Genomic DNA, 5,564 nt, shown 5'->3' with positions numbered 1-5,564 from the left:
ACCAAGGTACATGCCCTTGACCGGAATCGAACCTGGGACCTTTCAGTCCGCAGGCCGACGCTCTATCCACTGAGCCAAACCAGTTTTCGGCGGGATTTAGAGGGAACTAAATAACTTTTATCTGGTGGGATTAATTATAAATAATTCATTTGGGCAAGATGAGGTTTCTGACAGGTAGAGAAAATCAAGTGAGTAAATGCATGGCGATATGCAGGCATGAATGTTTAGGTAATATCATAAGAGGTCTAGTTTCAAATGATTGTTAGGATACTGAAAAGGAGATGAGAAAGCTTCTTGATATATTTGGTCAGTAATCGTTTGCCATTATGGAGTGGGCAGCATTCATAGCAATGAATGCTGCCCACTCCATAAGTCAGCAATGGAAGAGAAAACAGCTAATGTGGTCAGGTACTTGCATTTTGATTTAGCGCCATTTGGCTCTTTTTTTGGATCAGCATTCCATATAACATGCTCAAGGTTTATAATCTCATGATATTTTCACACTATTGTCACTGTTTACTAATTTCCTCCAAATGCCAGTTATTCAATGCCTCTCTGATTTTAAAAAGTCCTTCTTTATCCTTACTCTTTAAATATTTATGAGTTAAAAACACTTCCTTTCTCTGTCAATGGAAAATTTGAATACACAGGGACTGAGAGGGTCTTGACAAGAACAGTATAAGTCTAAAATCCTTTTATATGGTTCTTGAGTAATATGATCTTTTAAAAAATGCTACATCACTCCTCTCTATTAGCTGTTTTTCACTAGCTATTTTCCTTCTGTTGAAAGCATCAATGTTTCTCCCCTTGAAGTGTATATTTGCTGCTTTCAGGCCGCTGAGCAATCCCTTCCCTCCTCCTAAAAATATTCCAGTCTCTGTTGGGAATTTAACTCTTTTTCATTGGATATTATTTTGGTGAAATAGTAAAGCTACAGGCCTGCCTTCAATAAGGGACCCCAAAGAGGTCCCTAGAGACTGTCTGTCATGGATTCTTCCTTTCGTTACCCTGGCTCAGGCAAGAGACAGAGTGGTGATCAGTGTCCAGACAATTGGATGTACCTCCCAAAACTGCCGGTGGTAGGCCTCTGGACAGACTGCTCTTCCTTTTTAGAAGATCATCCCTGTACTTCCTTCTTACTTCTCATTTTCAAGTGTAAGTCTCCAACTTCCCACCATTGGCATTTTTGTTTTGTTCTTCTGTTTCTTAAATGTACCTAAGGCCTTTGCAGTTGTTCTTCCTTCTATCTGAAATTCTTGCCCCCCAAATCTTTGAAAATGCATGTACTGAATAGAAAAGTTTTTATTTTCCTAGGCTATTAGCTAGGATAATTCAAAGGAGTTAAGTTGTTGGGAGCACCAATAAGATTGCAAAGATCCCATTCAAAACATTAAATTATAACATTATATATTCTAAAAACTGGGAATAATCATATACCTCGTTATCTAGATGTTATTTTCCTGGTCCAAACTCCATAAAGCCTTAATATCTACATAAAATGTAATATGTTCAAGACCTAAATTATTTTTCTTGTTATATATTACTTCTTTTTAAACTGTCAAGATTCTATCTAACTGAACACCATATATCTTCTAGGCTTTTCTGTCCCAATGCCTCAGCTCTGCTGTTTGCTTTATCCCAAATATCTTTACCTTCCTCTTCTTTCCCTCTCTTTTCTATATATATGTTTTTTCAGATAAAAAAAAAACAAAAAGACCTTTTCCACAAATCTTTCATGACCAGCTACACAGAGACAATTTCTTATAGAGTTCCCAATGCACTTAAGTGCATTCTTTTTTTATTGTTTAAAGTATTACATATGTCTCCTTTTTCCCCATTGACCCCCCCAGCCACTCCCGCCCCCCATGACAAGCCCTCACCGCCCGTGTCTGTGTCCATTGGTTATGCCAATATGCATGCACAGAAGTCCTTTGGTTGATCTCTTAGCACTCCCCCTCCCCTGCCTTCTCTCTGAGGTTGGTCTGTTCAGTGCTTCTTTGTCTCTGGATCTATTTTTGTTCATCAGTCTATGTTGTTCATTATATCCCACGTATGAGTGAGATCATTTGATATTTATCTTTCTCCGACTGGCTTATCGCTTAGGCTTAGCATAATACTCTCCAGGTCTATCCATGCTGTTGCAAATGGTAAAAGTTCCTTCTTTTTTTATACCAGCATAGTATTCCATTGTGTCGATGTACCACAGTTTTTTAATCTACTCATCTGCTGATGGACACTTACGTTGTTTCCAAATGTTAGCTATTATAAATAGTGCTGCTATGAACATATGTCCTTTCTGATTGGTGTTTCTGGTTTCTTGGAATATATTCCCAGAAGTGGGATTACTGGGTCAAATGGGGGTTCCATTTTTAATTTTTTGAGGAATCTCCATAATGTTTTCCACAATGGCTGCACCAGTCTGCATTCCCACTAGCGGTGCACAAGGGGTCCTTTTTCTCCACATCCTCGCCAGCACTTGTCCTTTGTTGATTTGTTGATGATAGCCATTCTGACAGGTATGAGATGGTATCTCATTTTTTTTGATTTGCAACTCTCAGATGATTAGTGACTTTGAGCATGTTTTCCTATGTCTCTTGGCCTTATGTATATCCTCTTTCCAAAAGTGTCTATTTACGTCCTTTGCCCACTTTTTGGTTGGATTGTTTACCTTTCTTTTATTAGGTTGTATGACTTCCCTGTAAATTTTGGAGATTAAACCCTTATTTGAGACAGCATGGGCTAATATGTTCTCCCATGCAGTGGGCTTTCTTGTTGTTTTGTTGATGGTTTCTTTCACTCTGCAGAAGCTTTTTATTTTGATGTAGTCCCATTTGTTTATTTTCTCCTTAGTTTCCATTGTCCTAGGAGCTGTATTGATACAGATATTGCCTATGATATATGTCTGCTATTTTGCTGCCTATGGATTCTTCTAATATTTTTATGGTTTCCCGTCTTATGTTTAAGTGCTATATCCATTTTGAGTTTATTTTTGTGTATGGTGTAAGTTGGTGGGCTAGTTTCAGTTTTTTTGCATGTATCTGCCGTTGGTATTTTAATTGGGATTGCATTGAATCTATAAATTGCTTTGGGTAGTAAGGCTGCCAGAGAGAGAGAGAAAGTTACCTATAAGGGATTTCCCATTAAACTATCAACTGGTTTCTCAACAGAAACACATCAGGCCAGAAGGGAATGGAATGAAATATACAAAGTGATGCAAAGCAAAGGACTCAATCCAAGAATATTATACCCAGCAAGGCTATCATTCAAAATTGAAGGTGAAATAAGGAGCTTCATAGACAAAAAAGGGCTAAAGGAGTTTATTGCCACCAAGTGACCAATGCAAAAAATGCTAAAGGGATTAACACCTGAGGAGACCAAGATGGCAGCATAGGTAAACACCGCAGACTGCTGCCGCAAACAACCACTTCAAAAATACAACTAAAAGATGGAACGGACATCACCCAGAACCACAGGAAGGCTGGCTGAGGAGAGACTCTTCAACTAGAAGGAAAAATAACAGCACACCGAGGCTCAGAGGAGGCGCAGTGTGGAAAATACTCAGGTGCGGAGGTGCGCGCGCAAAGCGGGCTGGTGGCTGAGAGCGCGGTTGTCGTTTTCGGTCAGGGGGGAGTCTCAGACTCTGAGCTCCAGATACGGGCGAATCGCTGGGGACTCGGACCCAAACGGGAGAAGCGGGAGTGTCTGGCATCAGTTGGAAGGCAGCTTTCCCTCCGAGGTTTGCAGCGGTTCCGGGGGTTCTGAGAAGCAGAGCCTCTGGGAACAGGACTGAGGGCACCATAACGGCTCCCTCCGCCCGCCCTGTTGAGCCCGCCCCGCCCAAGCCCTGCGCAGAGCCATTTGCCGGATCGCCTCAGGCAAAGGCTAGATTAGCACCTCCCCAGAGGACAGAAGTTTTCCGCGGCAGACACAGCTGATTCACACAGCCAGTCGGCCTGGTGGTCAAATCCCTCTAGTATTAACTACAACAATCAAGGCTCAACTAGAACAAGACTGCGCACAAAGACCACTAGGGGGTGCACCAAGAAAGCATAAAAAATGCGGAGACAAAAAAACATGACAGAAATGGAGGATATAGAGCTAAAAATCGCAATTTTGAGGGCTTGCAAAAATGTGCTAGAAGCTGTCAATAAACTTGAGGAGAGAGTCACGAAAACTAATGAGACCCTCGATGCTATGATAAAGAACCAACTAGAAATTAAGCATACACGGACTGAAATAAAGAATATTATACAGACACCCAATAGCAGACCAGAGGAGCGCAAGAATCAAGTCAAAGATTTGAAATGCGAAGAAGCAAAAAACACCCAACCGGAAAAGCAAAATGAAAAAAGAATCCGAAAATACGAAGATAGTGTAAGGAGCCTCTGGGACAGCTTCAAGCGTACCAACATCAGAATAATAGGGGTGCCAGAAGATGAGAGACAGCAAGATATTGAAAACCTATTTGAAGAAATAATGGCAGAAAACTTCCCCCACCTGGTGAAAGAAATGGACTTACAGGTCCAAGAAGCGCAGAGAACCCCAAACAAAAGGAATCCAAAGAGGACCACACCAAGACACATCATAATTAAAATGCCAAGAGCAAAAGACAAAGAGAGAATCTTAAAAGCAGCAAGAGAAAGAGACTCAATTACCTACAAGGGAATACCCATACGACTGTCAGCTGATTTCTCAACAGAAACTTGGCAGGCCAGAAGGGAATGGCAAGAAATATTCAAAGTGATGAATACCAAGAACCTACAACCAAGATTACTTTATCCAGCAAAGCTATCATTCAGAATTGAAGGTCAGATAAAGAGCTTCACAGATAAGGAAAAGCTAAAGGAGTTCATCACCACTAAACCAGTATTATACGAAATGCTGAAAGGTATCCTTTAAGAAGAGGAAGAAGAAAAAGGTAAAGATACAAATTGTGAACAACAAACATGCATCTATCAACAAGTGAATCTAAGAACCAAGTGAATAAATAATCTGATGTACAGAATGAACTGGTGATTATAATGAATCAGGGACATAGAAAGGGAATGGACTGACTATTCTTGGGGGGGAAAGGGGAATGGGAGATGCGGGAAGAAACTGGACAAAAATCGTGCACCTATGGATGAGGACAGTGGGTGGGGAGTGAGGGCGGAGGGTGGGGCGGGAACTGGGAGGAGGGGAGTTATGGGGGGGAAAAAAAGAGGAACAAATGTAACCTGAACAATAAAGATTTAATTAAAAAATAAATAAATTATTAACACCTAAGAAATTGGGTGAAGGGTACATATAAAAAAAAATGCTAAAGGGACTGCTATAAAAAGAAGAAACAGGAAGGGAAGAAGGTACACTGGCACAAAGAAAAAATATGGTGACAAACCAGTACCTATCAGTAATAACCTTAAACGTAAATGGATTAACCCTTTGAGTGCCAACCAATATCCTAGGAACTATGCTAAAATTGCCAAGGCATTTTTGCTGATTTTACAGCAGTTTAGGAAAAAAATTATGAATCGCAAGTAAATGAAGTTACATATTCAAAAACTTAAGGAAACCTTTACTACATT

The sequence above is a fragment of the Myotis brandtii genome, unplaced genomic scaffold (genome assembly GCF_000412655.1).
Source record: "Myotis brandtii unplaced genomic scaffold, ASM41265v1 scaffold95, whole genome shotgun sequence".
Taxonomy (NCBI): Eukaryota; Metazoa; Chordata; class Mammalia; order Chiroptera; family Vespertilionidae; genus Myotis; species Myotis brandtii.
Note: the sequence above shows the minus strand (reverse complement) of the source record.